This window comes from Chenopodium quinoa, unplaced genomic scaffold, assembly GCF_001683475.1.
Source record: "Chenopodium quinoa cultivar QQ74 unplaced genomic scaffold, ASM168347v1, whole genome shotgun sequence".
Classification (NCBI taxonomy): Eukaryota; Viridiplantae; Streptophyta; class Magnoliopsida; order Caryophyllales; family Amaranthaceae; genus Chenopodium; species Chenopodium quinoa.
In genome coordinates this window covers 22,783-32,737 of record NW_018743487.1, presented here as the reverse complement: position 1 = coordinate 32,737, position 9,955 = coordinate 22,783, and positions in this window count along the sequence as shown.

Here is a 9,955-nt window from a genome sequence, read left to right as displayed (position 1 = left end):
TTTTTCCATTTGATTCTTACACATATATATTACCATGTTCAAACACCATTTAAACCACAATTGCAAGAACAACCATCAATGCTCTTGGTTAAAGAAAGAAACAAACAAGCTTATCAAACATCCTATAGTTCATCAAATATTATCTTCCTAATATCTGATCAAGAAAAACAGATTTTCAAAACTAATTTATATGTTTTAACGAAAAAGAAATAGATACTAATCCTTCACATTTTACACTACAGATGTCCAAGAGGAATGCGATAATAACTCCTGTAATCAACAACAGAAGCACCAGGAGCCTATAAAGATGGTAAAACAAGAGCCACTCACAGAAGATGAGTTGTTCTTGAAGTAGAAACTCATAAAGAGCTTATCAAATTCTTGAATATTCCTCAATGATTCCAGCAAAATGCAAATATCATAGCAAATCAACGCAAAAATCACAAACAAAAACCAAATCCAAACCCTAATTAACAGATCTACCAAACAAAAAAAAAAGGAAAAAATTAATTAAACCTGAGCAGCCTTGTAGGCTGTGAGAATACTCTCAACGGCTTCTTTCCTCTCAGCACCAATCTTAAACTCAGCCGCAAATACCTATGATAATCTCCCATCATCTTCAAATAAAAGACCTTAGAATCACCACTACTAGCAGGAGGAATAAGCTTAGTGTCCAGAATCTTCAAAATACCGTCACAAATATCAGAAAGGTAATTCTCAATGCAAGTGAAAAATCGTGAAAGCTGTAGATCTTCTTCTACTTAGATCTCCATCTCATCTATCGGCGCTTCCTCTTCAATCTCCTCAAACGCTTCTTCTTCCACTGCAAAAATCAATCAAATCAACAAGTTGAACTTCAAATTAGTTAACAATGGTGGAAAAACTCAACTGAACCGAACAAATCAATGAAATTAAGGAAGAAACTAAATTTAATCGATTAGTAAAACAGGAAATCGAACTAAATTGAACAAAATCGAACAGAAAATCGCAAAATCAAACAAAATCTAACAAAATTGATGAAAATTTCAGAAACCTTAAAACCTCAAATCATGCAAAAAATAGCGAAATTAACACAAAGAACTCACCTGATAATAGATCGTAGAGCTGAAAAATTGCTGAAATCAAAGTAATTGAAGCTGAATTTGAAAAAAGTAGCGTGAAAATTGGGGAAAAAAATGTCGAGAAATTAGGAGAGAGAAAGCAGGAGAGAGGAGGAAGAAAATAACGGAGGAGAGAGAAATTGTTTCGTGGGAGGAGAGAGAAAATTAGTATATAAACGTTAGATGTCATCCGCTAGATTATAATCTACGGCTAGGATGAATCGTTTTCAGTTTTCACCCTAACATTTGTTTTCACATGATCCATACTCTCTCTCTCTCTCTCTCTCTCTCTATATATATATATATATATATATATATATATATATATATATGTAGTTGTAAAATTGCACTACAATGATAAGACAAGCATATGAATTTGGAAAATTTGATTCAAGTAATATAAATCAATAACAATACACTAAAAGACACACCAGCAATGACACGTGTCATCTTCTGATGTGTCCTTAGTATTTTTTTTTTTTTTAAAAAAAAAAAACTTTTATAAAATTGATAAAAATATACGTAAAATATTTACTTCCAAAGTTTAGGAAAAAAAAATTGTAGAATAGTACATTTATAAACTTAAATACCTAACCATATCTTTGTATAAATAAATTCTTATATTAGTAATTACTTTTTGATGTATACTATTTATAGTAAAAACATATCATGAATATATATCTTTCAACTTAACATAGTTGGTGAATGAAAAATTATCATTAATTGAAAAAAAAATGCTATCAAGGTTCAAAATAGAAGAAAGCAATATGATATGAATTCAACAAAGATAAAAAAATAAAAAAATTAAGTAGCTTGATTTAAGATAAAATTAAAAAAAAAATTAAATTGATACTCCGTGACAAAGATTGAAAAACCGTGCATAGCACGGGATCTAACATAGTTTATTAAAATAGTTTAGTTGGGTGGATGTGTAAAACATAAATGATATAATTGAGTAGTAAATATGAGCATATAGTTGAAAAACTGCATATGACGTAATAAGTTGCGATAGCCAAAGACTAAAATATTATGTAGCATTACTAGGTTTACTCTAATCGTATCAACTTTTAATTCGAGATAGTTTACCTTCAATTGAAAACCCTTTTATGAGTCGTACTTGATTAAAATAATTGAAACATGGTTGTTAAAACATCTTATAACAATAAACTAATTACTTTGATAATGTTGTTAGTAAGTTTTTATGGGTCCATTAATTTTTTAAGTTACTCTTTGACTCTTTCTTAGTTAAATGGTTATTTAAGCCTTTGTTAAACAAATTAAAGAATATATATACATATGTAATAACCTCATCAAATATTCAAATCTTAGTTGTAAGAAAGAATCATAATATTATTCATTACTGATCGACTTTATAGCAATGTTTTGTGTTGTTACATGACTTGTACTATGTCTTAGAGATTGATTGCCAAAGTTCACTTTAAAGTCAATTAATAATATTTTAATAACTCAATGAAAGACATTAATTCAAACTCTATAATGTCAGCTGATTTATTTCATTCTTCACGTATGACAAACGAGAACTTTAACCATCAATAACTGTTATTATAATCTATAAGTAAAAATTATTCTCTGGCTATATATGTTCAAATAAATGAAACATTTTCTTAATTTAATAAATTTTCTCTTTTAATTTTGAAATAATATACTATCTATCTACTTTTTAATTAATTTAACTAACCTTCCTAAAATTCCGTGAAAATTAAAAATTTTCATTTATTTAAACACAAAGGGGGTTCAAATTTAACTATATGAAAGGACGTAATTAGCTTATTGATAGGCTCATAACAAATTTTTACATGAATATGTTTTCCCTTCAAATAATTCATAAAAGATGAGTGATTAATAGCGTAAAACCCAAACATAATCTATTAATCTAGATAGGCAAAACTACACGAACCTAATTACCCGAGCTTTATTTGACCTGGTTAAGCTAAAGTACAACTATTGACATGATGTAGTTTTTTAGTGGCATGGTGCGTCGTTCATCCTTGTAAATGTGACGTAATATAATTACTAATTGACTAATTTGAATTTATCTTAAAGTATCTAGAATAACTTATGTATACATTCAGTGTACAATAATTTACAGTACAGCAAGGGTCACTTTTATAAAATTTAGGGTCAATTTTAAAATTTTTTGGGTAACTTTTATCAATAATGAATAAATACTTCGTAACTTTTATTTATGTTAGGGTAACTGTTATTCATACTAGGGTAACTTTGGCTCAATTTAGGATAACAGATGTACAATATTTGTTGTACATCCGATTTATTTAAAAGTTTGTCAAGTATCTGTCCAAAATTGACCCGATCTGAATATCACTTTGTCCAATATATATCGAGACCGAAGATTTATGCAACTTCTAAAGGTTAAACTAGTGTACGATGTAGTATTGCATACATTTTTTTTAGAGAATTGACAACACATTATATTATTATTATAATTATATTATAATATCATTAATAAATATTTCCCATAAGGTAAAAAAAATAATAATACAGCAAAATCAAAACACAGAACCCAAAACTAATTAGGCGCTTAAACTCACTTTCATGTTTAATTATCCGCCAATATTAAACACAAGAAATAAAAAATAAAAATCATCTAAACATTGTAAAACCTTGTTTTATTTGAGAGTTGAGACTCAGAGCAGTTCGCACCCAAACGCTAAAGAGTGAAAGGCAAATTCGTTGGATTCGTGTAAAGACCAATTGCAAGACAAATTCCTTCAATTCGTTGAAAGACCAAGGTAAGATAGTATTTGTTTCGGGTGAAAACAATGGGACCTTGCCGAAGGTCCGCTGAAATGGAGAAGGCTGGATTCGGTCCAAGTTATGTTGGGCCGAAGATTTCCTGCACAGTAAACACACGTAAACTAGCCTCGGGGGTGTTGCCGAGGAAGGCCCCTCCGATGCTAAAGTCAGTACAATGTGTAAGAAGAAGACACTATGCAAGAGAGCTTGTTGCTTGAGGCTTTTATGGAATATATGAGAATATATGAATCTATGAATGAATCCGAATCTTCCCTTGAATGTATCAATATGATGGCTTTTATACCTCATCATACATGGAGAGGTTGGGCCTTAGCCCAATTGGCTTGCTTTGTGGGCTGACCTTTGACTTTAGCACAATTGGAGAGTTGAACCTTGACCTTGGGCTTTTAATTGGATCATTTAGTGCTTAGGCCCAATTGGACTAAATTGGACCCAAACAACTTGCCCCCCAGACCCGATTTGGAAGGATGACGGGTCGGGTTTGATTTAATTCAGAAAAGGAGGGAAGTAAATGATTTAATTAATCCAAAAATTTGAATTTAAACCGTAAATAATGAGATAACAACGATTAATGATTGTGGAAGTTGGACGGATAATGGGCAGTTTAATCACAAGATCATGTGTTTAACGGTTACTTAGTGGAGTACTTAAGAGAAATTAAAACGCAGACTCCTCGTATCCCGTACCTGGAGATATAAACATAGGCGCGTCATCTCTCCTCACTTATTCACCAACACAAACCCAGAATTCTCGAGAGAGAAACCAAGAACCCGCATCAAAACTTCGCAAATTCCCCGAGCATTAAGCTTAGAAACTGAGACTTGCCACTACGAACTCGTAAATCGGCAACTTTCGCTTCAGATTAAGGTAAATTCCTTTGATTTCAGTTTATTTTTCTTCGAATTCGAACTCCTTCCCCTTTTCTTTCGATTTTTTTCTTCGAAATAATCAATGGCAAGAGGAGTTAGAGGTAGAGCCCGTGCTCCAAGAAGAGCAAGGCCGATTCCCGATCCTAGGAACAGGATTGGGACCTGGAATGGACAAAGGCCAGAGTCTGATCCTGCTGAAGGGATTAGGGCGACTCCCCTTTCCTCGGCTCCTCCTCAGAGAACGGAGGAGCCGAGCGCTTCTGGACGGGATGATGAAGTTCCCGCTGTCCTTTGGGATATCCTCCCCGGGTTTTCAGAATGGGAGAATGCCGAAGTTGCTTCGGCCATGATAAAGAACCGCCCCTACCCATGGTGGGTGGAGAATGCCGATCAATATCGATTTGCCGAGCAAATTGAGTTGCATTACGGAATTTTCGAAGCTGATGGGTATTGGTGCCGAATGCCCTCGGCATCCGATAGAATCCATCGTCCACCCCCGGGGTATGTGGGGGTGTACACAAGACAACTTCAGTACGGGCTGAGGTTCCCTTTGGACGTATTCGTCCGAGACTTGCTGATCCATTACAACATCTCTCTATGTCAGTTAACTCCCACCAGCATCCGAAGGGTGATGACATACTTATGGGTCTGCAAGTTCTTCAAGTACGTGCCGAACCTGCACTGCTTCAAAAAGCTCCATCGGCTAGTGCCAAATATTCAAAGTGGGCACGGAAGCCATGGTTCTGGGTGGTACCGGATTGAGTCCCGGCCCCAATACCTAACCATGTGGCCAAACGACTCTTCAGACAAGGACTGGAGAGGTCAATGGATTTGGGTTAGGGCACCCACAGATCCGGGCCACCCTTGCGTCTTCAGCGCTCCCCGGTACCTCGCTGAGCCTGATCCCGAAATGGGAAGTCTAGGTCCCCCCGCAGATAACGGGGCGGATCCGAACCTGGATCAGCAACATATCTTCGGCAAGCTGCCGAACCGGGGGGGCAGTGGCCGAATGCAGCATATCCCGGAGACTTAGCTCCCCGATACGCATTACGTTTTCCAAGAGAACATGCTAGCAGCTGTTGGCCTCAGCCGAAAGTTTAAGGATGGTAAGCTTCTTCGGCTGGGGCCGAGGCTTTTTAACTATCTCTTTTTCTTCTCTCGCTTCGCTTTTTTATGCTGTGCCAACCTATCTGAGCTAACCTTTCCCCTTTCCTTTTTTTAGAGCGGGACGAGACCAACGTTGGCATTAACTACGCTCGTCTTGGTGTCAACCGAGAACGAGTTGTAACTGAACGGGCCCCGTCTATCACTGAGCCGAGGAATAGGGAAGTTCATCTAGACTCTTCCCACTTCCAAATTGAGGTTGTTGCTCTGTATCAGAGGCAGAAGCCTTGGTGGAAGAAGAGAGACCCCTGGTTTCAGCTGCTGGACGAAGAAGCTGAAGCTGCCCGCACAGCCGAAGAGGTTGCACGGGTTCTCGAAGCTTGCGAAGGAGGAGAAGGGTCCTCCAGAGCTGCTGAAGCAGAAGCTGTAGCTAGAGCAGCTGAAGAAGACGAGGCTTTGCTGAAGACCTCGGTGAGCTTTCAGACTTAACTTTTTCTTTTTTCTTTTCTTCTTCTTTTTTTTTTTACTCACATTCTTCCTTCCCCCCTGTCTGTTACAGTCTGAAGAGAGTAACAGACACAGAGAAGGGAAAGCTCCTGCTCGTCCCGAAGATCAAATACAAGGAGAGTCCTCAGACTCAGATATGGACGAGCAGCCCCTTCTGAAAAGGCGCCGAAGGATGGCCATCATCGGCCCTCATGACTTTCAGAGGAGGCCGATGACCATCGGCGTTGCAATAAGGGAACCCGAGGAAGGCAATGGATCGCCGAGGGTTCCCCGGCCACCACCCCAATCACCTCAAAAGACCCCTCCGCCACCTCCTGAGATGGAGGTGGATCAGAGAACTCCCGAATCTAAGGGAGGGGTCCAAGAAGAAATTAGGGAGAGTGCTGCTGAGCACGAAAACAAGGATGCCGTGATGTCCAGTGCTGAGGGCTTCACGGCAGACATCGCAAGAGAGGTTGAGGCTTTCGTCCTCACCCCTGAAGAAGAGGAGGTCATAGTAATTGACTCCTCTGAGAAGGATGATGCTGAGCCATCCAAAGCTAATCAAGCTCCATCGTCATCCTTCCCTTCTTTCCAGACTCTGCAATCTGGAGAAATGGGTTTCTCGGCCCCCCGAATTCCAATCCCAGACCACATCTGGAACCTCATATGGGGTCAGAACCGAGAAGGAGCTGCAGCCTACTTCGGCGATTTTGCTGGCATGTCCGAAGTAGATAGGGCAAGGATCTGGTCGCTGAAGGCAACTGCTGGGATGGGCGAATCCAGCAGATCAGTTCCTGACCCAGCCAGGTCTAACAACTGCTGATGATGCAGGTAATTTTCCTTGTCTTCATTTCCTCTGAAATTCAGCTCTATATATTTTTTTTTTATTTATTATTTATTTATTTTTTGTCTTCCTGTTTTCAGTTCGTGCACAATCAGACTCTCACTGTAGAGCTGATAGATACCCTACAAGATAGGGTAGACGCTGCTGTGCACGACAAGAAGGTGGCTGAAGAGGAATTAAAGCTTGCTAAGCTGAAGCAAGCAGCAGCTGAAGAGAAGCAGCAGAAGGGTGAGGAGTATGAGAAAAGAGCTGCTGAAGCCCTCAAAACCTTCTGCGACGCTATGGAGAAGGAAGTTTTTCCCCCACTGATGGAAGGGGAAAAATTCCTCCAGGAGCATATGGGAGTGGACGTCTCCAAATTCAAGGCTGCTGTTGAGAGCCGTATTCAGGAAGGAGCTGCTGCACAAGCTGAAGTGCAGCAACGTCTAGAGGCTCTTGAAGCTAGCCGAATGGCTGCTGAAGAGCTGCTCCGGGCCAAAGATGTCCAACTCTCAGAGGCTGCTGCTGCTGCCGAAGCTCAGAGAGCTAAACTCCATGAGGCTGAGGATCAACTGATGACACAAAAAGTTGAAGTGGCCCAAGCTCAGACAAAGGCTTCCCAAGTTCAGCAGGAGCTGAATGAGCTGAAAGGTTCCTCCTCCAAGCTCGCTGATGAGCTGAAGAAATCCAAGGAAGACTTGGAGGAGACCCAGAAGAAGCTGGCTGATGCTGAGGCTCTACTCAAAGTCCGTGTCTATACCCAAGAGGAATATGAGATGGGTTTCAGAAACGGGTTCCGAGTATGCCGAAGAGTCTGCCTTCATGCTGAACCGAAGCTGGACTGGTCTAAGTGTGCTGAATGGGTCCAGAATCCCGAAGACCCTCATATGAAGTATGCAACTCCAGCCGAAGCTGAAATCCTTAAGGCTGAGGAAGCCGAAGAGGAAGCTGAGAGAATGGAGTTGGAAGCTAAACAGAGGGAAAGGGAGGCTCGGCAGAGTGCAAAGCCCGCTTCTTCTGCTGCTGGGGCTGAGGCCACCATGGGGCTCAACGCTGATCAGTCTGATCCTCAGGCTGAAGCATAGGAACTCGGGCAGTCGTCTTCAGAATCTTGCGGTTCATCATGTGCTTAACTTTAGACTTGCCGCTTTCTGAATTTTTTGCCTTGTTTTTTGCTTCAGCTTGCCTTGTCGTACAGCAGTTTTATTTTTTTTTTGCTTATGTACGTATTTCGGCAGCTGTTATTTTTCCGATTGTGGGCGGCTGCCGATTCAGTTTAATTGAACTTGTAGCTCAATTTCTGAGCATGAATTATATATCTGATGTTCTTTTCTTCAGTTGCTTTGTTTTTGAATGCTTTACTGTTTCTGTTTCTTCAATTCTGCCGTACATACTTGCACTGAGAGTGCTTCTTGCCCCCAGAAATTGAAGTATGACTTCAGCGGAATAAGCTATTTCTTCACTTCTTCAAAATGGGTATCCGAAACACAGGGCCAACTGAAGGCAATGCTTCTGGGATACAAGTCTTACTGAAGATTGACTTCATCTGAAAGTTGGATATCCGAAACACAGGGCCAACTGAAGGCAATGCTTTGGATATTAGCTTTCTGGGATACAAGGCTCAGTTAAGGCAATATCCCAGAATTGTCCATGGACTAATGTCTTTGGAGAACAAGTCTTACTAAAGTTTGACTTCAGCTGAAAGACCAGTGTTCTTTAAAAAGACGCATATCCGAAACACAGGGCCAACTTAAGGCAATGTTTCGGATAATGGCTCTCTGGGATACAAGGCTCAGTTAAGGCAATATCCCAGAATTGTCCATGGACTAATGTCTTTGGAGAACAAGTCTTACTGAAGTTTGACTTCAGCTGAAAGACCAGTGTTCTTTAAAAAGACGAGTTTTGTCAGCAATCTGAAACCCAGTTACCCGAAGGCGAAGGTTTCAGACGAGGCTGATATAAAAATTTTCAACTGTTGCTGTTATCCTTGATTTTCTGTCTATCTTTGAAAAATGGATACCCGAAACACAGGGCCAACTTAAGGCAATGTTTCGGATAATGGCTCTCTGGGATACAAGGCTCAGTTAAGGCAATATCCCAGAATTGTCCATGGACTCATGTCTTTGGAGAACAAGTCTTACTTAAGTTTGACTTCAGCTGAAAGACCAGTGTCCTTTAAAAAGACGAGTTTTGTCAGCAATTTGAAACCCAGTTACCCGAAGGCGAAGGTTTCAGACGAGGCTGAATAAAAAACCCTTAAAGAGTAGATAGAACAAAGAAAATTTTGAAAGGATAAAAAGTTGCAAACATTTATATAAATGGCGGCTCCAAGGCCTTTCATTAGTTCAAAATGTACTTACAAAGATTGTTCTGCCCCGAAGGGTTTACACATGGTATTTTTTCAGTACATCAGCGTTCCAGTGATTTTTCAACTCAGTTCCATCCAACTGCCGAAGGCGGTATGTCCCTGGCTGAAGCTCATCATAAATTTCATAAGGTCCTTCCCATGCAGCTGAGAGTTTCCCATGGATTCGGCCTTTCTGAACTGCAGCAGCATTCCGAAGGACAAGGTCTCCAATTTTGAGAGGCCTTGCATGGACCCTTCGGTTATAAAATTTGCTGATTCTCTACTTATAGGCGGCCATTCTATCTCGGGCTGAGTCTCTTACTTCGTCGAGGAAATCAAGAGATTCCCTCATCAGTCGCTCATTCTCAGCCGAGAAGTGGTGCACTCGAAGGCTCTCAGAGCCAATTTCCACTGGAAGGACGGCTTC